This window comes from Leptonychotes weddellii, chromosome 11 (assembly GCF_054177405.1).
Source record: "Leptonychotes weddellii isolate Sample4059 chromosome 11, ASM5417740v2, whole genome shotgun sequence".
Classification (NCBI taxonomy): Eukaryota; Metazoa; Chordata; class Mammalia; order Carnivora; family Phocidae; genus Leptonychotes; species Leptonychotes weddellii.
In genome coordinates this window covers 76766679-76789916 of record NC_138379.1, presented here as the reverse complement: position 1 = coordinate 76789916, position 23238 = coordinate 76766679, and the positions used below count along the sequence as shown (strand labels likewise).

The following is a 23238-nucleotide window of genomic DNA, read 5'->3' as shown; positions in this document are numbered from 1 at the left end:
TCCCCTTCCTGACCAGCCATAACCTTTCTTGTCTGTATCATTTTGGCATTTGGCTTCTATTTGGTTTATTCTTTCATAGATTGCTATTTCTTATTCTTCCCTCATACACACCATGCATGATTCTCCCTCCTGCCCCCTGTGTGTGTAAGCATCTGGAGAATGTTCTCTTGTTCTCTCCACCTCCGCACCAGCTAGCACGTGGGAGGCAGGCTTCTCCCTCTCGGTGAAGGACAAATCCAGGCTTTCCGGTGCTCAGGTCAAATACCTTGGGGTCATCCTGGCCTCTTTCTTTCACACTCTACAGCAATGAATTCAGAAGTCTTGGCAGACCAAACTCCTCCCCACTGTTCCCACTCTGGTCCCAGTCTCCACTATCTCTTGCCTAGAGTATTGCAGTTGGCCCCCAACCTGTCGTCCTTCATCACCCTTTTCAGCCTGTTCTCAACCCCCGCAGCCAGCCAGAGTCTCCATCTAAAATGATAATCGGATCACGCCACTCTTCTGCTCAAAAGCCTCCAATGGCCTCCATTTCATTCAGAGTGAAAATTCAGTCTTCCCGAGGCCCTACCTGCTCCCGATCCTTGCCAGTCGGTTCTGCCACCTCTCCCGGCTGGCTCTGCTCCAGCCATGCTGGCCTGCTTGCTCTTCTTCCAAAACACCCCTTCTGCCCTGAACACTCTCTGGTCGCTTTAAGTCTCTTGCTCAATTGTCATCTCACCATTGCGGCTTCCTGACCCCCCCCACCCCCACCCCCACTTTGACGCCTAGGACTCCTTCTTCCTTTTTGTTCTGGCATATTCTTCTCCATGGCTCTTATCTCCTCCATCTGACATTATCTCTCTCACCCAGTTAGAAGGGCATTATAAAGACAGGGAGTTTCTTCTGTTTCTTGCTATGAACCCAGTGCCTAGAACAGTGCCTGGCACATAGAAGGTGATTAATAAATATGACCTGAATGAAAGGGAAGGGAAGCTAACATTTATAGGGTACTTACTATGCGATAAGTTATATCTTAAGCAATTTTACTTATATCATTTATTCCTTACAACAATCCTCAGAGTACTATTATTTCCATGATATAGATGAGGAAACAGATCAGTACAGATATAAATCAACACTTATTATTTAAGCTGAGGATTCAGAATGGAGGCAGAGAGCAGGGAGTGAATAGATCATCTGACTTCAATTTGCTCTCCTTCATTTATCCATAAAATAAGCACCTGAGTATGTCAGGCCCTCTGCTAGTTTCTGGGGACCTAAAATGAATAGGAAACTATATGTGATCTCCAGGCTAGTGGTGGAAACAGCGATTTAAACAAAAACTTAGAGCAATGTGATAAGTACTGTAAGGGAGGTAGGAACTCATCATGCAGAAAGTACTTAATTCTGGAGAAGTCAGAGAAGGCTCCCTGGAGGAGGTGACATCTGAAGAGCATCTCTGCTGGGAGTGTTATGCATTCAAGCAAATGGCTGCTTCTGGAGGCATAAAGGCCAAACTTCTGAGCCTGGCATGTGGGGTCTTCCATAACCCGGCCTCTATACTCCTTACCAGCCTCATCTCCTGCCACCCCTTCATCAAATACACAAACTTCTCATCATTTCCTGCATCACTGTGCTATTTCCTACCCTTGCAAATGCTATTTCCTCTGTCTGGAATGCTCGCCTCTTCAGCTCTGTTTGTTTGTTTGGGCCCAGGTCAGCATCATCTCCTCCCCAGATGGACCTGGCCCTTCTTTGAGCCCCATATTACCCTCCCCATCCACTAGCTCATGGTCACATTTCTGTAACTCCCTCCAAATCATAACCCCTCTGAGGACAAATGGTTTTAATCGCTTTTGTTCTTGCTGCTGTGGGGCATCATGGACCTGTCACGGGGGGACACTCAACATGGGACTGACTGTTTGGACCAAGCTGAGCCTATGCTAGAGGGGAGAAGGGTGCTTTTCAGGTTTGGGGAGACCCATGTATAGTGAGGGGGGCTAATGAGGAGCGGTTGAACAGGCCTGACTGAACAAGCTAGAAAGTGGGAGCTCGGGTCCCTCAGAAGGTGGCTTCAAGGACACGGAGGAGCCCCTGCACTGTGGAAATACTGACGGGGCTGATGAAGCGCCCTGCACGGGGCACCCTTACAGCTGGGCATGGGAGGTCTAGAAAGGTCAAGCCTCGTGCTGAGAGCCATGAGCCTCGGGGGCCACCTGTGCATGAGTGTCCTGGCTGGAGGCCCACGTGGAACGCTCTGGAGCCAACAGATTGGTCACGGCCTTGTGAAAACATTACTGCCTGCTCCCTGCATGCCCGGGCTGCCTGTCCCTCAGCCTGGCCACCTGAGTGGAGGGCTCTTTCTAGACTGGAATGAAGCACAGAGGGCATTAGCTAGAGGGGCTGTCCCAGACTCGGGTCCAGATAAAAGCAGAATCAGAGCCTCCTTCCCTGTGCTCCCATGTGCCCTGAGAACATTTAGCCTTGGCCGTGTGCAGGAAGGTCTCCCAGGTAGCAAGCACCAAGCTCCTGAAAGGGTAGCTGTTAGCACAGCCTCAGGGACCGAGTAAATAGTTGGAAGGAATGCATGCATGCAAGCTAAGCTGCAGGCCTCCATCAGAAGTTCTGACGGGCCCCTGACCTTCCACTTATTCCCACGGTCTCCTCCACCCATGAGGCAGGCCTCTGGGCCAGGCCTTGTTCTTCCCTTTCTCAGTCCTTACCTGACCATCCATTCTCAAGTCAGAAGTCGAAAAGCACCTGTCAGGTTTCCTCAGGCCAAGTTCCAATCCGGGCTCCAGTCTGAGCGAGTGACTCTGCCGACATCCCCTCCCTGGGCGCAGGATTCGGGACTCAGTTCATGAGCCCCTCAGCTACCTCCCTGGGCAAATGAAGAACTGGCCACTCAGGGCAGGGTGAAGGGCAGGGTGGTAGAGGGAAGGTATGCTCTACTAGGAATCAGGATAGGTGGGTTTGAATCCTGGCAACACCACTTCCTCATGACAGTCAGCATCTCTGCGCCTCAACATGTTAATCTATGAAATGGGCAGAGTTATCCTCTGCCATGTTTGTCTCAAAGACTGATTGGGAGAAAGCAGGGGATGTGGACATGTTCCGCCAGTGGCACTGGCGGGTGTCTGAAGTTGTCCTGAGGGCCTCCTGGTTCCCCTCCTGGAGAGGGTGAACGAGGAACCTGAGAGCTGGGGCAGGCTGGGTCCCCTCACATCCTCCCACCTGCTTCCCTCTGGTCTTTCCTGAGCTCAGGTCCTGGGCCAGGAGTGACCTAGGTGCTCCCCCCAAAACTGCAGAGCAAGCCCAGAGGGGCCCAAAGCCTCTTAGTCTCTTCCCTGTTTCTGAGCCCCCCCCTCCCCTCGCCACGGCCCTGCCTTCCCCTCACTGTGGCTGGGGGTGAAGGTAGGCCCTGGCCTGGGAGACTGATGGTCTCTTTCCCCATGAAAGGCTGATGCTTGTCACCCCTGGGCTGACTGTCCAGGGTCGGGGTCACCGTCCTCTGCTTCTTGCCCCTACTCTCCCTGGGGAAGGAGAGGGAGAGAGCTTGCAACAGAGCCTCAGGGCCCTCCGCTGCAGGGCAGGGTGTGGGGACAAGAAGCAGGCCGAAAGGGGTGGCTCCCATCCTCCTATTGGAATGGCCCTTTTAGAAACTGCTTGGGAAGGAACAAAGCTGGCCAAGGCTAGGGCTGGAGAACTCTCTATTCCCACCCCAGTTAGCCCTCTTTGGACCCCTCCCTATCACACTACTACTACTAACAACAGCCAACGGTGTTTGAATAAGGTAGGTTACCTAGCCTAACTGTGCTAGGCGCTGTGCTAAACACTGTGCCTGTTTGATTCTATCTCATCCTCTTTGTCCTGGGGCGTTATCGTTATTATCCCCATTTCACACGTGAGGTCACCGAGGCACAGAGGGGTCACCTGCCACGGTCCCCCAGCTGTGGAGGCTGGCAAGTAGTAGGACCAAGATTCAAATCCCAGTATTTAGAATCTCAAGCCCACACTCTTAATCACTAGTCTATGAGAAGGAGAAAATGGCACGTTCGTGGAACAGCCCTGCCTCCGGGTACTCAGTGTGCTTTAGGGTGGCTGGGGTGCAGGTGAGTGTGTGTGTGTGCGCGTGCGTGCGTGTGCGCGCGCGCATGAGTGTGTGAGAGAGAGAGAAGGACTGGGGGGAGGTGGGTGCAGGGTGGGGAGGCTGGGGAAGTTGGAAATGCCTGCAGAAGCCACATATTCTTTGTCCTGATACAACCCACCTAGATCCAAACAGGCAGAGCCCTGCATTTTGTCTTGATGGGGAAACCTGAAAGCCAAGCTCCCCCGACTCAGAATAAGCTTCCTGGGACCTGAACACATGCCTGGCACATGGCAGGCATTTAAGATTTGTTAAAGGACTCAAAGGGTGGATGGACAAATAGATGCATCTCTGACCTAGAGGTCGGAAGAAGAGGTTTGAGGCTCTAGCAGACTCCAGTGCGTGGCCCTGGGCAAGCCTTGTCCTCCAGCTCATCCCCAGTCCCCTTCTCTGGGAAATGAAGGTGCTGCTAATAGATGCTGATTTCAGCCCTGAGCTGAAATGTGCTGCTCAAGTTGAGAATATGAGCTCGAAGGCATCAGCCTGCTCCACTAACCTCCAGCGCCCTGCTGGCTCTAGCTCAGGAAGGGTTTGTTCGGAGACAGATCAGATGCAGCTAATCCAGTGCTGGGACTGCCTGAGAAAGGACCATGGGCAGTAGAGATAGAAGGGCACGGAGAGAAAATGGCTCAGCCCATCCTGGGCACCTCAGGTGCAAGATCCACCGGCCTGTATCCCCTGGGGTGAGGTGGGACCAGTCTGCCCTTTACCTTGGATTATTCAGACATGAGGTCCTAGGCTCTCCTTCCCAAAGACCCTCCAGTAGGGACAGGGTCTCCAAAGCAGGACTGACTTCTCTTGCATGCAAGAAGGAATGTGGCATCTGATTTCACTTCCCACAGCTGCCAGCATAAAGTCGATATTTTTTTTTTTGTGGTGCAGACAGAGTAAAAAGAAAAAAGTGTTGAATTGTTTGGCATTATCAAGGATTTCAGCTCCCCAGGACTCCTGCATAAAGAGATGGAAATATAGCTGCTGGAGCCAAGAAACACAGAGAAGTATATGAATTTATTACATATTATCTTTCCTCCTTCCAAACAGCCCGGGAAATGTCAAAAGATCATCTATTGTTTCATCGCTGATAAAAAACCATTTGGATTTGGTGGGCTCTGGGCTTGGGGTTGAGGCAGGCAGACGGAGAGGTAGACAGAGGTGTCCCCCCACCTCCGGGCAACCTTCAGGAGGCTCAGCCATCTCTCCAATTCTTCCTTTCCGGGTGTTCGTTTCACAAATGTACTCGGGCGCAGGCAAGCATGCAATTACACAGTTGCGTGCTTGTGAATGTTGAAATGCCTACTGTGTGCAAGGTTCTTTGTGTGCTGCTGTGTCCCAGGGCGTGGTAGCAAGCTCAGGGCTACAGGGAGCTCAGGGCCTGGGGCTGACTGTGTGCTGAGCATGGTCATGGCATCTCGGGCACAGCTAACTCTGCCTGCCTGGAGAATCCAGAGCAGGGGGTGACTCTGCTGCCTGGAGGAGATCCAGGGAAGCTTCACAGAGAAGGTGACATCTGAGCTGGACTTTGAAGGATGAGGAGACTTCCTACTGGCAGAGGAGGGGAGGAAAGGCATTACCTGCAGAGAAGACAGCGTGGATGGCACAAGTCGAGAGGCCACATTGTGCCATCAGATCTAGAAGTTGGGCCTGGAAAGGCAGAGAATACCTGAGCCAACTCTCTGGACCTGAGCTGACCCAGACTCTGGCAATCCATGGAGTCACTGAAGCCATGTCTGTGGGTGTGAAGCTCCCACTGACCACCACCTCCCCTCCTGCCTTCAGCAAGCTGGCCTGTGGCCCAAGCTGGGCTCGAGCCTTCCAGGGAAGGAGCTGGCCTCTGGCTCACCTCCCCTGCTGCCCTCCGCTGGCTGGAGAGAGGCTGACTGTTGAGGCGCTCTGGGCCACCCCAGGTACCGGTGGGGCCGTGGGGCCAAGGGGACTGGGTCAGGCCCTCCAGGGTCAAGGCGGTCTCCAAGTCAGGCCCGGTGCCAGGAGCTGTCAGTCTTGTGTACAAACAGTGCTGACAGGGGACAGAGTCGGCAGATGGGCCAGGGCCAGGGTGTTCTGGCTGAACGCCCCCTCAGAAAGAGGCCCCTATCCCCCTTCTCCATGCCCTCTCCACCTCTTTTCCCAGGAGGGCCTCAGAACTCAGGGAATGTCTGTTGTGAGAAACTCTGGAGGCAGCAGAAGCGTCCAGAATATTGTGGTTGTCCAGCTCCAACCGCAGCCCAGCAATCCACAAGCATTTCGTGGCCAGCCTGTTCTTCCTTTTGTCAGACTGAAAGCTTCCCCCGTGGCTCCGCCCTGGACAGGCAGATCTGTGAGAGCCCGCTCGCTCAGAGGTCGGGCCTCTGTGCACTCCAGCCTCTCGAAGAGACCCAGGCGGAGCGGGCCCAAGCCTCAGCTTCCCTCAGCAGCCCCCTCTTGTTGCTCTAATGCTGGCTGTGGAGAACCAGGCCGATTTTCTTGTTTTTCCACGCAGATGGCTGTTCCTCTACATCTTCCAAAACCTTAACCCCCAGGTAGGTAAGAGAGACCCCCAAGTCCTGAAAATAAGCGTAACCCAAATCCCTTACTTTTGAGTTCTGCTTTTCTGTTTTCATTGCCTTCCCACACCTCCTTCTCTTCTGACCCGCAGACCACCCTGAGGGGTAAACTGAGCAAGCATTGCCTCACCCTCACCTTTGCAGATGAGCAAATGGGGTACCGACTGAGTGATGTGCTTGAGGCCAGACAGCTCGTCTGTGGCAGAACTGGCACTGGGCCCCAGTCTCTAGGCTTCTGGTCACAGCCCCGGCCTCCCTGGCACATCCCTGTGGTGAGCCCTTCCCTGCCCGGAGAGACCCCACACCCCGCCTCCTTCTCCGGAGTGAATCAGGGAGTTCAGTGTCATGGCCTCAAAGGTTCTTCCCCACCTCAAGGCTCCTCCTTCAGAAAATGTCCGTGTACACGTCTCTCCTTCCATTTTTGGGAAACGTTGATGGAAGTGGAGGACAAAGCTGAATCCGCACTGCAGAACCTCGGAGAGAATTGGGTTCCCGCGTAGGGACGGACACGAGGAGGATGACACAGCACAGACTCGTAGATGATGCCCCTTACCACGTGAAGGGTGAGACAGCCTGTTGAGGCAGTCCTCCATGGCAGGGCACGTCGTTCGTCACCAGACCCTGTTTCCACCCTTCCTCCACACTCCCTTCCTTCCGCACTTCCCCAGGATAGAGGTAGTGCCTCTCTGAGCGAGGGGCCTCTCAGAGAACGCAGGGATGTTGCTGGGTTCTGGAAGCACCAGCCGTTGCGGGAGACTCCCCACACACGCAGGGAGCACGGCTTTGTACAGGAGCTCCACAGGCTGGTGGATGCGGAAAACAGCCCTGGGCCACCACAGAGAAGGCTGCTCAGGTGGGGCCGCTTTGAAATGGGTTTGCTTGGATAGAGACCAAGAAGAGCTGATGCCCTGGACTGTCGCCCCAGCCCCCGCCCCAAGGACACGTCTCGCCCAGCTCTGGCCCTGGAAGGAAGACTTTCCATTCCCCTTCCCTGGAAACCCCCTGACTTACGGGAAGCTGGGTGTTATCTTGAGGTGTGTAAACGGCCTGCCTGCTTTTCCAGCTGGAGCTGTTCATTCAGAGCAATTGGCACGCAGTTTCGAGCTGGAAGGGAGCATATGGTGGGGGTCCCCAGGAGTGAGCGTGTGGCAGCTCAGAAAGGAGGGGTGTGGCCTAGGGAACGAGGAGAGGGGGTCTTTGGAAAGGGGAGGGCTCCAAGCCTGCTGCCTGATTCAGGTACACCTGCTCTTGGTATCCGACAGAACAGAAGTGAGGGCTTGTGCAAATTCCTTTTACACCTTGGGTCGTGAATGCATTCGATGCTCCTTCAACTGGCATTTTATGTCAAGAGACTTAAAAGCCCCATAAGCCTGGAGAATGTTCTCCTCTGGAGAGCTTTAGGGCACATACCCAGGCATCTGCCCTGGGGTGGGAGCGGGGATACTATCTACCCGGCACTCTTACATTCATTCATTCCCTAAATATTGATGGATTCCCTACGACGTGCCAGGTACTGGCCTAGGCCTTAGAGATACATCTGTGAAGGAAACAAAGCAAGTTCCCCGCCCTTGTGAAGCTTGCATTCTAGTGTGGAACGGCAGGCATAATATTTAAGTCAAACATGATACATAAGGAAACTGCTGAGTGTGTTCGAAGGCACGCTGACCTTGGCAACCTACAGGGTACGCACCGTGATTTCCTTTTTTACGTGCAGGGAGACGGAGACCCCAAGGGTCTGTAAAAAGCCTGTTCCCAGAGTTAGGAAGTGGTGAAGCCCAGATTTAGACTCATCCAGCCCCATGCCTGCGGCACTCACCTTGCCTCAAAGTTAGACAAGACACCCGAGGTCATCCGAACAACCTCCCGACAATCTGAGCTGGTCACAGAGTCAGACTTGCCGAGAAGACCTAGAAAGTTGCCAGTCTGGCCTCAGCCTTTTACGGAGGAAAAATGACCCCCGGAGACGCAGTGACCTGTGTAAGGTCACATACCATTGCAGAACTGAAACCTGGAGGGCCTGGCCTGCAGGCACCCTTTCTTTCTACTGAACTGCGCTCACTGGTCAGGTCTTCTCAGCCAGCCCCACAAATATGTCCTTAAGGAGAGCCAGCCTCCTGCCAACTCTTTGCATCCCTTCCTGCCTCAGGGACCGTACCCACGGCTCAAGGCTCCCACCTGTGCCCCTGTCCCAGGTCAGAGGGCCTCGTGGTCTGGCAGGGGTGGGGGTGGGTGGTGAGTCTCGGAGCCTCCCCGGGTGGTGATTTGTGGTGATTTGACAGTACCGGAGAGGGGGCTGCCAAACAGCATTGCCACCCCACCCCCAGCCCAAGTTTTAATGTGCTCAAAGGAATGGCTATAAACAGGTGTTAGGTGTCTTGCAGGGTCAGGAGCTAAACAGCACTCTGTCTGGAAGAAAAATTGCAGTAACAGCATCGGGGGCGACTGCAAAGGTAGAGAGGAGGGAAGAGAAGAGGCAAACTGACCGTAATGCAGTGGTTATGAGGCTCAAATTGGAGCCCAGGGCAGGCAAAGAACAGAGCCATAAATCCAGCCTCCTGAAAGAAGATTCTGGAGGTAGGAGACGCAGGCTCACTTAAAATATGTCTGAGATGAGAACCAAAGATCGTTATTTTTGAGTAAGGATATAAAATGCTAAACACTGCCTTTATTAGTCCTTTCTAAAAGCCAGGTGTAAAATACTGCCATTCCCAAGATTGTGTTTTTCGTTTTTTTTTCTTTTAATGGCAGAAATTAAAATCTCCTTAAGGGACTCCCCAAGGTGAGCCCCCAAAGCCGTTCTGCCAGAAACCCATCCCCTCATCCAAGAGGTATGGTGGCCACCCCACTAAGACTTGGACGCCCCTCCCCCCCCCTCCCTTGGCCCCCATTGGCACTGAATGCCCTCCTGGCAGCAGGTGGCTGAAAAGCCTGAAAAGTTTTATGGGTCTACCCAAGTAGACCCTGTCTCCCACCAGTTGCCAATTTGGCCGGTTGCTCCCCACTCACAAATACCTAACACGAAAGATATTCAGCCCGCTGGAGTGCGGCCAGGCAGGCCTTCCCCAGAGCAAGCGGTGCTCAGCAGATCAGCCCTCGGTGCTATCAAATGGCACTTCTGCTCCCAGTGCCCCGGCTCCCCATGCCGGCTTGCTTTCTGCCTTTCCACTCTGTCTTTATTTCTTTCCTTTTTTCTTTTCTTTCCATCAAAGGCTGATGCTACCAGAGAAAAAGTTCATAAAAATGTTATGTCCACCATAAAACCCCTAATGTGGCATTCTGCATGATCCATGCATTAACATTAACATTTCCCAGACAGTTATTCTGAGATAATGGTCCCGGCCATAATTCAGCGGCAACGTTCCTTCGAGCAAATGTTATGGAGGAATAAATGACTTGCCGAGTGTGCCGCTGCAATGGGGGCGGGGAGAGGTGAATGGCTCAGAAATGCAGACTCTGGACCTCAGAGCCCCCTGCACAGCCCGACAACGGAGTGTAGGGCTCACACCGGGTCTGACCACAGACTCTCTGTGGCCCTGGCAGGCCAGGCCCCTCTGCACCCTGCTTCTGTTTCACACCAATCCTGTCTTTCTTCTCGGTGCTCTCTTGGGAGGATAGGCCAAGGAAAAAGCTTCAAGTCATCAGGGTCGGAGGCAGAGCTGAGAGGATGAGGAGGGGCTTTGGCACTTTAACGAGCCTCCTTCTCCCCGTCCCTCCCCGTGTGGTCCCAGCACGCTTCTTGCTCGCCTCTGATAAAGCACCTATCCCCGGGTATTTGTATTATTCGTTTGCATGGCTGTGTCCCCTGTGATAACTGTGCTCCCCTTAGGAGCAGTGTACACATCTTTGTCTTTTTGTGACCCAGCACAAAGCAGATGCTCAATAAATGTTCGTTGAAAGTAAGGATGCATGGATGGACAGACGGACGGATGGATGGGTAGTTGGATGAGTGATGACAGAAAAAGATCCAGAAATGAAAGGAGACCATAGGATGAACAGGATTTGACATTAGTGATAAAGGGGGAAATGCTTCAAATCAACATTTACTGAATATAATCATAAGGGTGTGAACCCAAACGGAACGTGGGGATCTGCTGCTGTATGTACTCGTTTGACTCTTCAGGAATGGGAGGCGCGGAGGAGTTGCTGTCCACGCCAGGGCCAGAACTCTGGACCACGAGCGCAATGCTCTACTCGCCACCATCTTGCCACTAATATGCAAGACTAATCATATGCCAAAGGCCCCCTTTCTACCCTCCAGGAACTTGCTTTCTGCTGAAGGAGGCGTATCAGGCACAAATACAACTCACCATAATTCAAGGCAGAACACAATGAGTGCTCCAGTGGGAAATGACTTCAGTTCAGGAAACTAAAAAGGGACACAAAAGATATGCAAAGGATAGGCCTTAGAGGATGAGCAAGACCAGAAAAGGCAAACATGGAAGGGAGGGACATTTGAAAAGTGGGATCCGTGTGAGCAAAGGCCCAGAGATGGCTGGAAACAAGAATCCCTCACAGATAGTTCATTTGTATCAGTGGGTGTTGAGTGTATGGTCCAGGGAGACCATTTGGCTCTTGGGTTGTCCTTCCTTAGCGTGTGCTCTTTAATGGCTTCTTTTTCTCCCTTCTGACAAGTTGTCCCCTTGTGAGCACATCCTTGGCCACAGTGGTCAGCTCTCTGGCTTGTGCCTGGGCTGGGCCTTGCTAGCTTCACTGGCCTTCTGAGCTCCAGCAGGAACTGCCCCCCAGGGGTGGCAGCCACACCACTGCTGTCCCTTCCCACCCCTGCCCAGTTCTGCTCACGCCCCAGGGGAAGATTAAGCAGGAGCCCCATTCCTCCCAGAAATGGGGCGAGAGGGACAGGGAATCTCTGTGAGAAGAACAGGGAAACATGTTGGCTCTTTTCCAAATGCCACATATCACGACCGCTCTGATCTCTCCCAAGAGCAATTCCCCAGAATGCGGGACCAGATTTATTACGCTGGCAAAGGAGATGATGACCTCCACAATGTATTGGAAGGACCCTGGAGAGGCTTTGCCCCAATCAGAACCATCTTCCTCACTCAGGGGTTTCATCATGTCCTAGGGCTGGAAGGGGTCTTGGAGGTCAACTGGTTTAACTTGCCATGCTGCGAAAGCATCTCCAGGACACAGGCTTTCACTGTCTTCCTGGTGGAGGCAGCTCTGGGGCAGCTGTCACCGGTAGGAGTCCCTCACGTGAAGAGGAAATGTGTCTCTCTGTCACTTCCTCCTTTCTGTCCTGGTTCTGCTCTGGGCCTCACAGTGTAAGACCAATAGCTCTTCTGTGTTGTGGCACTCTAAACATTGACAACACTCATGTCTCTCCCCCGGTCTTCTGTGCTGTGGGTAGATACCGTCCGTCAATATCCTCGCCTACCTCCCTGATGCACTCCGTAGGGTCAGTGTTCCTCTGATCAAGGAGGTAAGTGTGGCCCTCCAGCATGGTCTAAACCATTGCCTCCTTCACCTGGACTTGTCGGAATGCAGCCTAAGATTGCAATTGCCTTTTTTTTTTTTTTTTTGGCAGCCACACCACAACAGTGGTGCCCATTGAATTTTCAAACTTCCCTCTTTTTTATTCACTTGCATTTTCCTCCTGCAGTAGGACTTTCTATTTCTCTTTATTCAACATCATCTCCTTGCTTTCAGCCTGCGTTTCCTGCCTCACGAGCTCTTTCTCCATCTTCATTCTGTCTGTAAACACATTAACACTTCCTTCCAGGGTGTAGAAGGATAAGCACACCTTCTAGAATGTCATGCAGATCTCGCTGGTAAACAGACTCAACGGCACAAAGCTGGTCACTTCAACACGAAAGCCCACCCTCCACACTGGGATCTGCTGATCACTACTGACGGGGACGATCACAGTCTCGCTAAAAGTTCACCTACCTGTTCTCCTGTCCAACTTGCTCCTCAGACCAGCCTATCTTACCCAGAAGGGTATCATGGAAGGTGCTGTCATGGGTCTTGCTGAAACCAACATACTTCTCAGAATTTTCCTTGTGTCTGCCAACCTAGGAATTCTGGTCTTTCCACAAAGAGCAATCAAGTTAAACATGACTGGTTTTCAATGAAGCTATTCTGGTTCTTGGTTATCACTTCTCCCTTTCATAATTAATTCAATGTAGAATTTTTGTTAGCAATTAATAATGAATTTATGGTTATGTGGCTTCCAGAATCTGTTTGCCACTTTGTGAAAATGGAGACGACTTTTGCATGTTTGCATCTCTAAAAAAAAAAAATTTATTTTCATCCATTCACAAACAGCTAACTGTGGCTCACAGTCCTATCTTTAAGTTCTTTCCATACTCCGAGGTATGCTTTACTGGTATCCACGGCCTTGACTTTACTTAAAGCCATAAGCTCCTCAATTACCATCTCCTCACCTATCTCAAATTTGAACCCTTTAGAAATCATTTTTCTGTTTTGATGATTGTTGTCCTTGAAGAAAACAAAGCAAAGTGGGAGTTAAATTGTTTGCTTTCCTTCTGTCGTCCGATAACTTCATATGTCTGCCCGGGCTGTAGCTACTCACTCTCTGATTTTTTTTTTTCTCTTCATTTTGCTTCAAGTATTGCTTTTTAAGAGAGAAAAGAGAGGGGGAGTGTTGGGGGGAGTTGTTTTCAGACACCAGTGCATTCTGGGCTTTGGCCTTCCTAGCACCCTTCTAACAGGTGCAGGCTACTCTTTTGTTGCTTCTTGTTTATAAGCCCCTCCTTTCATCTTTTGTGCTTTTAAATCATCCTGGAGCTCAGATTTGAGAATGAAGACAAAAGATGTGATGTCTATGACATTGCACATTCACCATGAGAAAGGCATGGATGAACTCTACCTTCTTTTACCAGCCCTCCTTAGAAATATAATTAGCGATGAAATCCAACCCAACCAATATTTTTTGATCACCTCTTATGCCCAAGGCACAGTTCCAGATACTGTGAGTGATCCAGAAGTGAAGAGAATTGTCCCTGCCTGAGCCACGATGGAGGAGGCAGACACACATATTACCATAGCCCTAAACGGGATGAGACAAAGTTGGCAATGCTGGAATATACAAAGTGCTGTGAGAGCCCAAAGGGAGGAGAGACCATTTCTGCCTGGGAAGATCCAGGAAAGATTCTTGCAGAAGGTAGCATTTGAAATGGCCGTGGAAGGCTGGGTAGGATATCAGAAGTCAGAGATGCAAAGAAGGCTATAAATTCCTTAGCAAAGCACAAAGGTAAGGAAGCAAGATGGCATTTGGAGAACAGCAGGTGACTTTGCATGGCTAGACCATACGGTGGACTGGGGTAGAACACAGCCCCAGACACTCATTCCCAGCTTTCTGCTCTGCCCCGGTGTCCCATCAAGACACCGAGCACCATGCACCCTCAAATAAGCCCATCGGCTTATTCTTCCAAGCGTATTTTCCCTCCGTAATCCATTTTTTCGGACATCAATCATCCTCCCCGTAAATAGAACATTGAACTCAGAATCAAAAGATCTGACTTGCAATCTAGGATCCAGCGCTTAGACCGGACGAGTCTCTTAATTCCTCTGAGCCTCTGTTTCTTCATCCCTGAAATGGAGAAACAGTGTCTAACTTCCCTCCTTACAAAGGGGAGTCATGAGGATCAAATGAGAAAACGGGGCGGGAACTGCTCTGTAAGTAAGGGGTGGAGCGCTGTGTGCAAAGAACGATGTCGATGTGAGGACTCTGGCCCCCAGACAGGTGCACCGTGTGGTAAGTTTTCTTAGAGGGAATGGAGGTGCCTGAGGGCAGAGCCTGATGCTGAGGTTACAGATGCGCCTTGGGGAGGGAATGGGAAGAAGGCCAGGGGCAAAGGCAGAGATACGGTCATTCAGAGGTGGCAGACCCAAGCCCACTTTGGTTGGGGTTGAAGCAAACCGTTTTTGAGCCTTCTCAGAGCTGTCGGCGTTCGCCCTGGGTGCCAGGGGCTATGGAACGTCACTGTGCCCTGCCTCAGGGCAGCAGACTGCGACGTGCATCGGGAACGTCTCAGGGAACTTCCCCGCAAGCCTCCTCCAGGAGAAAGGCCGTGTGCGTGGGAAGCGGGGAAGGCTGGAGCAGAAAGCGTGTTAGGTCTCAGATAACAGCTGGTGCAAACACGTCTGTACCCTTCCTCCCTCCCTCCTACCCCGTGCCATACACTGCAGGCCCTCTGAGCACAAAAGTGACAAAGCCGCCATCTCTGACCCGAGAGGACACCAGGGGATATGCCTGCGCTTCCAACCCATTATGGCCAGTGGCATAAAGAGGCGTGCTGAGTCACGGGAGCGCAGAGGTGGGAGGTAGCCTGCCGGAGAGGAAAGGAGGCTCAGGCGATGCTTCTAGGCGGAGAGAGCCTTGAGCTGAATCTTTAGTTCTGTGCAGTTGTCCAAGGAGATGAGGCAAGAAGGGGCATTCCAGGAAGACAGAAGAGCAGATGCAAAAGGCCAGAGGCACGAGAAATCGTCCTGAGCTCCTATCCAGCCATGCGGCTGGAGCCCATGGCGAGGCGACAGGAAGAAGCTGCAGGTTGAGGGGCAATGGGGGGCATAGACACTGGGGATGGGAAGGAGAGGGTATTTACAGCACGTTTGGGAAGAAATCTCAACACGTCTTGGAAAGTAGAATGTGAGAGAAGCAGGGAGGAAGGGAAAAAGGAAAGTTGAGGGCGCGTCCGGGTTTCCTTCTTGAGTGCCTGCCACAGTGATGGTGCCGTTCACCCAAAAGGAGAAACATGCGAGAACCAAACGTGGGCAAGTGGGCAGAATGGAGATAACGGAGTTGATGGCTGGGCGGGGTTGACTTTGGGGGCTGGGGGTGCTGTGGGATGTCTGGGCAACATCCTACTTCAATCAGTTCTGCACCTAAAATCCCCCATCCCGAGTAGAATTCGTTTAGTCTCTCAACGGAATTAGTAGCACCTTGAGGGTAGAGACTTGTCTTACTCATCTTTGCATCCCTCACGGTGTCCCTGGCGTCCTCACAGACCTAGTGCTGGAATGCGTCCCAGGCTTGCTGATTACGGACCATTTCTTCGCCTTCTCTGGCCTTAGTTTCTTTCTTTCTTTCTTTTTTTTTTTTAAGATTTTATTTATTTATTTGACAGAGAGACAGAGAGAGCACAAGCAGGGTGAGTGGCAGGCAGAGGGAGAAGCAGGCTCTCCGCTGAGCAGGGAGCCGTACGCGAGGCTCGATCCCAGAATCCTGAGATCATTGCCTGAGCCGAAGGCAGACGCTGAACTGAGCCACCCAGGCGCCCCTGGCCTTAGTTTTCTTTCTTTTTTTTTTTTTTTATTAAAGATTTTATTTATTTATTTATTAGAGAGCGAGCGAGAGAGAAACAGCATGAGAGGGGGGAGGGTCAGAGGGAGAAGCAGGCTCCCCGCCGAGCCGGGAGCCCGATGTGGGGCTCGATCCCAGGACCCCGGGATCATGACCTGAGCCGAAGGCAGACGCCCAACGACTGAGCCACCCAGGCACCCCTGGCCTTAGTTTTCTTAATGCCCTTGATCATGATGCCCCAAAGACAGCATGTGGAGAAGCACAGGTGCCCTGGAGCAGACACACCTGGTAGGAAGCCTGGCCCCTACCAGCTGGGCGATACTGACCGTGCTGCTTGACCCCTGTAAGGCTGTGCTAAGTCGATAGCCACCAGGCACATGTGTCTATTTAAATGAAATTAGATTACAAATATTCAGTTACTCAGTCACAGCGGCCACAATTCAAGTGCTTAATAGCCACATGGTGTCTATGCTATTGGAAGGCCCAGACAGAGGACGTTTCCAGCGTTGCATGAGAGTCCGCTGGACTATGCTGGGCGAAGACACAGGTATATGAGCATCTACTTCACAGGGTCAGGAGGGTCAATGAGGTCATGCGTGTGTCACACACTGGGCACAATGGCTGGTGTACAAGAACCTGCAATAAACATCAGCGCTTCTTTTTCGGAATGAGCTAGCAGAGATCACTGAGGCCCAGGATAGCAGCATTGCTTGAGAACACCCTCGGGGGCACGGAGCGCCGTGGGCCCCAAGATGCTGGGCCCTGACCTTAGGGAGAATACGTAGATTCGTGCCGGGAGAGTTGAAGGGGCCTCAATGTGCAGTTTGAGAATTTGGGGTTGATGGGAGGGGCCTCCAGAGAGAGGGATTTTGGGGACTTAAGTGACACTAAGATGATCTCAGAAAGACTAAGGGGTGGGTGCCCCGCTGTGACGTCACTTATGGACCTGGGTTTGGATCCTGCTCTGGGTCCTGAGCTGCAGCAGATGGACTGGGACCTGGGGGTGGGGAGGGGAGTGGGGAGCCCTTGCTCACAAGTCCATCTGCGTTATAACAGCAAGAAATGCACGAGCCTGTGTCCAGATGGCCTGGCGATGTCTCTTCCTGAGATCATGCTGTGTCTCTGCAGGCTTTTGCCCCTTTTTTTGTGCCCTGCATGTTGGGGGCCAAATGAGCAGGATCCATCACTGATCTGGAGTCAGCAGGGAGGGGACAGGGGTTGTCGCAGGAGGCCTGGCCAGAGGGAGCTTGTGGCTTCGTGCTGGGCTTCCCTCAGAGCTACACTGGATGCCAGGAGCTGGGAAGGCAGCTGGGAGCAGATGAGGCAGTGCTGAGAGGCTCCCCCTTCTCAGGGGCCATCCCAGGGAACCACACCTTCCCTCCCTGAGCTGGGAACCAGCCTGGGCTAGAGGCAGAGATTTTCTGATGAGGATTACCCTTGGTCCCCCAGCCCAGCAGACAGCCCTGGCTGAGGGCCTCAGACAGACTCTGGGATTATCCCTGATGAGCGGCTTCCCCTAGGGGAGAAGAACATTCACTTTGGGCTGGGAAGAGGGAGTGGGGTAAGGGAATGCTGGTGTAGTGGGAAAGCCCCAAGCTAGGCTGGGCTCTGGCCTGGGCAAGGGCTCTCACTCATCCCAAGTGTGGCTGGGGAATCCCGCCCCTCTGGTCTTCCCTCCGGTCAAGGGGCTGGACTAGGTCGCCCCCAAGCGCCATCCAGTCCTCTGCTCCACCACAGTGTGTGGAGGGTGGGTGGAGGGTGGAGAGGAAGAGCCGGTGTGCTGTCGTTTTCCTGGGGCTGACAGGGCCTCAGAGGCTGGAGGTCTGCTCCTTGGCAGCCCTCCCCCTCCCCACCTCCTCCTCTCTCTCCTCCCTAGTAGGATGGATTGAGGCGGTGTGGAGAAATCCGAATAACTAATCAGAGTCCTCATTAACCCCCCGCCGGGAAGCTCAAACATTCACTTTGCTGTTTGTGAAGCAGAAAAAAACCCCTCTCCCTGCATTAAAATTGATGCGTTATTAATCCCTGTGCTCCCGACCTGGTGGGCTACTGCCCCATCCCACCTGGGGCCCAGGGGCTTGGAGTCACTACCTTGGGCCACTTGCATTTTCTCTTATTGATCGGCCCAGCACAGAGGCCTCACTTCACAGGGAGCCGGCCTGGTGCCAGCACAGAGAGGCAGCTGCTTTGTTTTCTCCCTGGCCGGGTGGGGCCCCTCTGCTTAGCCCCACCCCAGGGTACAAATGCCGGGCTGCCTGTGGCACCACCCGCCGGGGTGGGGCAGGTTGAGTGACCCTGTCTCTCTCCAGACCTGGGAAGGCATGGTGACCTGCTCTACACCTGAGATGAGCCGGCCCATGGAGGGGGCAGCTTCCTAGTACGGTGGTCGGCTGGGCTTTGAAGGCCTCAGCATTTGTCCTGCCCAAGGGCTGACACTTTCTGCACACCCGGGACCACAGTGCCCCCACGGCCTCCCTGGCACTACCCCACACCAGGCCTTAAAGCTGTTCTCTGGCTCTCTAACCCAGGCACTCACCACTGCATTGCACAGCCTCCAGATAAGAACAGGATCCACAGATATTCATCATGGGCTGGACCTGGCACCAGGAGCCATAGGGGATCCAAAGTCACTTAAGGCACAGTCCCTAACCTCCAGAAGATGGTATTGTAGTTGGGTCAAGATGTCCATGTGCATAAAGAACACTATATAAGAGCAAGGGAAGGAGGTGGGGGAAGGAGGGACGGAGGGACGGAGGGACTTATGGAACAGAGAAGGCCCCCCCTAGGTTCCCTTTGAGCCTAAGATGGTGTGGAAAGGAGCATGGAGGAAACAAGACGTACCGCACATTCGTCATTCCCATCTGGTTGGCCCTGGCCCAGCCTTCTTTATTGGTTATTGATCAGCCCTATATGGGTCTGTCCACATCTGTTGCCTGTCTTGTCCTGTGAACTCAAAGCCAGTGCCTCAGCCTGTGTAAACCCCATTATGTGGCCTTCTGTGCAGGAGGTCCCTAGAGACAGCTTTGTTAGGATAAGGAGAAGGAGAAAGAGCTGAAAGTGGAGGATGAGAAGAATTTAATCCCTAGCTCTTATTTCCAGTCACTTCAGTTTACTACACTGAGAAATGGTCAGAGGTCACCTTCCTGATCTTTGACTTGGGTTGGTGCGATGATCATTCCGCTAATATTTTTGAGTACTAGTAGGTGCTAGGGATTCAAGGTGAGCAAAACAAACAGGTGTCTCTGCCCACATGGAGCTTATAGCCTATTGCCTTATAGCCTAGGCATTGTTCAAAGAATCGTATATTAATGTATAATTATAAACTGAACTAAGTACTCAAACTGAATGAAAAAATGCAATATACAGAGGATCCTCACCTGGCCTGAGAGTTCAGTGTAGCTCCCCTGAGGAAGTGACTTGAGCTGAGATGTGAAAGTGAAGCAGGCTGTAACTATTTGAAAGCGGACAAGAAAAAAACATCTTCCAGGAAGGTAGGTTGGCTTGTGCAAAGGTCCCGTGGTCAGAAGAACCATATTCTATTTGAGGGACCAAAGGCCTGGGTGGCTAGAAGGCAAAGAGCAAGCTAGATGAAGCTGGGAGAGGCAGCTGCTTCAGGGTGAGGTGGACAGGGCCAAACCACACCTGAACTTCCAGACCAGGGTAAGGATTTTGGCCTTGATCTCAAGAGGAATGGGAAGCCGGTAATGTGTTAGAAACCAGGGAGAAGAGGGGGAGGGGATAGAATTGATTTGCACTTCAAAAAGATCTCCCTGGCTGTTTAGTAGAGAACAGATGGGGAGTATCAATATGTTAAATGGGTCATCTTAGTTTCTTGCTATTTCCTATCTCCCACTTTGGCAAGTTGAAGTCTATAGAATATGCTGGAGCTTTATGAAGGGAGATATATATCTCAATTCTGAACACCCAGTATTAAGCCTCAGCTGAGGACCTGTGGAAATAAACTATCATCCTTGAAGTGGTGCCCCTCCCTTTTATTCTGACCATGGCAAGCCCAGCATTCTGATGTATATGGGGACTCCAGCCGTCCTGAGAGCTATCTGGAGGGAAAGCAGCTGAGCTATGGCTTGGCAGAGCTGGGAAGAGGAAGGTAGGGGGGCTGCAGGGGAGGTGGGGAAGCAGAAAGGTAGGAGTACCTGGGGGTAGCAGGCATGGGCATGACGCCTTGTGCTGGGCGTGCGTGCACGTGACACAAACAGGTGTGCACCCCCCACTGGCTGCACGTGCCTCTCCATTTGCCTAATGGCTCCTCTGTCCTTGGTTGTTACAGCCTGCTGCCCTTAAAGAAACTGCTTTTGTTTCATTTAGGACCAGAGCCCTTCCTTTTTTCATTTCAACAATCATTAATTGATCATAGCTTATCTATATGGAAACTCTCAGGGTCAACAACCCCCCCCCCACCGCGATACACACACACACACACACACACACACACTGTCTTTGCCATTGAGCATTCTGCCTTTTGTGGGAGCTAGATACGTAAACACCTGACCCTTAGAAGGCAGAACAAACTAAGCACTAAGTGTAGGGCCACCCTATGACCCCATTTGCTTGGGATGGTCTTGGTTGAAGGCTGGAATTTCTGTGTAATTATTAATCGTGCTCCCCTTCATCCACCAAAATTGGGTGATAAATTATATGTGGTCATCCTAACAATATGCCATGGCCGTATAGAGGTGTGAGCAATATTTATAGGAGTTCAGGAGACATCACAGAGTAAATAATATATAAGCTGAGTCCTTGAAGAATGAGCCACATTTTGGCTACTAGAGCAAGGAAATGGAGCATCCCAGTCTTGTAGAGTAAAACCAGCAAGGGCCTGGAGGCATCTATGAGTAGAGTCTGCAGAGGAGAGGATGAGCACAGTTTGTCTAGAACCTAGACCAGGGTCAGTGAACTTTTCATGGAATGTTTCAGCCAGTAAATATTCCAGGTGTTGTGTTTCGACTACTCAACTCTCACACTGTTGAGGAAAGCAGCCATGGATAATGGCAAGTAAATGGGTGTGGCTATGTTCCAATAAAACTTTATTTGCAAAAACAGGCCACCTCAGGATTTGGCGTGGGTATAGCTTGCCGTCCTCTGACTTGAAGGAGAGATGTGAGAGACAAACCAGGGAAATGAGGTAGGGGCCATATCATGAAAGGTCTCAACTACCTGACCTATGTTTTTGGGTTTTTTTAATAAGATTTTTGAGCATAGGAACAGATCATCTAGGTCCTAGGGTTTACTGTCAGGGTTTAGAGGGCCCTGGAGGAAAGCAGGGAGCAACAGTAGGGAAAGCAGACTGTCTCTGGGTCCAGGCACCTCCCTTGGAGGCAGATCTTTGAGCTGGAGGGCTGGGGTGCCCTGGAGAACACTGGCCCCATCATACAGAGTCTTCCCTTTTGTTTTATAATTCCTTCCCATTCCCTCCCCCTGGGGGGGGGGCACACTCTGTTGGGCAGACACAGCGACAAAGTGCCACCCTATCCTTTCCCTTGGAGTGAAAGCAAATAGTGACCACCTTCCCCTCCCCTCCCCAACCAGAGCAGGGCTGCTGATGGTGGCTAATGGACTCCCGATAGACCCTGGTGCCTTCACAGTTTAATTGTCACAGTGGACCCTTGGCTGCAGAGCTAGAAGGGGGAGCAGTTGGCCATCTGCCATCAGTCGTGTGCCCCCCAAGCCCTCTAGACTGCAAGGCTTACTTTCCCATGAATATCCCAATGAAACACCTTGAGATTCCCAACCCCACTGTGGGAAATGCAGCTTCCCGGAGGTCCAAGAGAGGAAGGGTGTTTGAATTCTCCTGGTCCTGTCTTGCTCCAAGGTTCGTGCTCCAGGAATAAGTCCTGCTCCCCTTCCTCTCTCTGTCTTGCTTGCCAGGCCTCCTTTGCTCTACCTGCACTACTTCCCTATTCACGGGCATGGCCCCTTCTCTCTCTTCCCAGCACAGAGCTGTCTCGTGTGTGCGTTCTTACTAAGGATGCAGGAGACAGGCCTGCCGGGACTCACTCCCCTCAGGCCCCAAAAACTCAGTAATCAGAAGAAATACTATTTTAATGAAAGAAAAAAATTTTAATCGGGATCAATGACAAAATACATGAGACACAAAACACAAAGGCTTTTAAATGATGACAGGATCGGTTTTACGGATTCTTCCTTCTGCCTCACATTACAATATGACTAGGCAGCACACTTTTATTGATCCAGTTTTTACTGAGCTTTTTGACACCCCTTTGGCCTCACTCACCCGGGCGTGGTCTCTGCCAGGAGAAGAGGCCAGAGGGGGGCTCTGGCACAGAGCCGGAGTAAGTTAAGCTCCACAGATGTTCTTCAGATCCCTCTCCCATCTGCATAGAAGGAAACTCACTGTCCATTTTCTCCTGCACAGTCTGGCCTGCCCACCTTCTTGCTGGGACCTTCTTTCTGCTCTCTTCTGCTGAGTTTCACACTTCATGTTTGAGGCCCTGGCTTCGTTCCCCCAGGAAGTTAGTGGGGAACTTTAAATTCCAAACGCTCGACTCCCTTCCATTTATCTTTTCTGCTTTGCCCTTATTATCTGACACTGTATATTTTATTTATGTGTCTTGTTATATCACCTGTCCACCACTCTCATCTCCACCCTCCCCCAACCAGGATGTAAGCTCTGTGAATGCTGAGATTTTTATCTTTTTTTTTTTTTTTTTTAACAATTATGAACTGTTCCAACACATAGCAGGAACTCAATAAATTTTTGTTGAGTGAGCGAATGACAACTGAGTTCCCTTTTCTTTGATCTTTCCCCTCCCAGACTAGGCCCTACTTTAGTAGCCAAAGGATGGTTAAATCTTTTTCCTAAGTGAAAGAACATCTGCCCTGGGCCTCATCCTAAGCCATGCAAAAAGGCAGCAGGGGCTTTAAAGTCACAGCCGTTATTTAACGAGTCCAAGACAGGCAATAGAAAAAAATATATTCCGGAGCAAACTCCAGGGTTTTCAAGGTATGTTGCGCACGTTTTTCCCTTTAAATAGAGAGTGATATTCGAAAGATTTGAATTCCGTGTAAGTTGAATCAATACTGATCTTTTTGCAGCCTTGGCCAAGACACCTTAAGCCTTAGTTTTGATTATTCTATCTGTAAAATGGGTGTATTGATTTCAGCACTGCCAACGTCACAAAGTTACTGTGAAGCTCACGCAGGAAGCTAATGGATGTGGCTGGATATGCTTCGGGATGTATAAATCACCGTGCAGATACAGAGGTGTACACAATCTCACTAACACTTGGCTAAGGCAGAGCAAGGGG

The 23238-nt window shown here is 51.6% G+C and overlaps 1 protein-coding gene across 14 annotated transcripts in view; it reads left to right on the top strand.

Annotated features, from left to right (window-relative positions):
- The window catches only part of PKNOX2 (PBX/knotted 1 homeobox 2), a 293351-nt gene that overhangs the window by 165683 nt on the left and 104430 nt on the right, over nucleotides 1-23238 (top strand). For 3 of the 14 annotated variants that reach the window (XM_081799173.1, XM_081799172.1, XM_081799170.1), the window contains one exon: nucleotides 5009-5124. The exons of the other annotated variants lie outside the window; for them this stretch is intronic. The gene's annotated coding sequence lies outside the window, so the exon portion shown is untranslated. The remainder of the gene's footprint in view (nucleotides 1-5008; nucleotides 5125-23238) is intronic. 14 annotated transcript variants of the gene reach the window in all.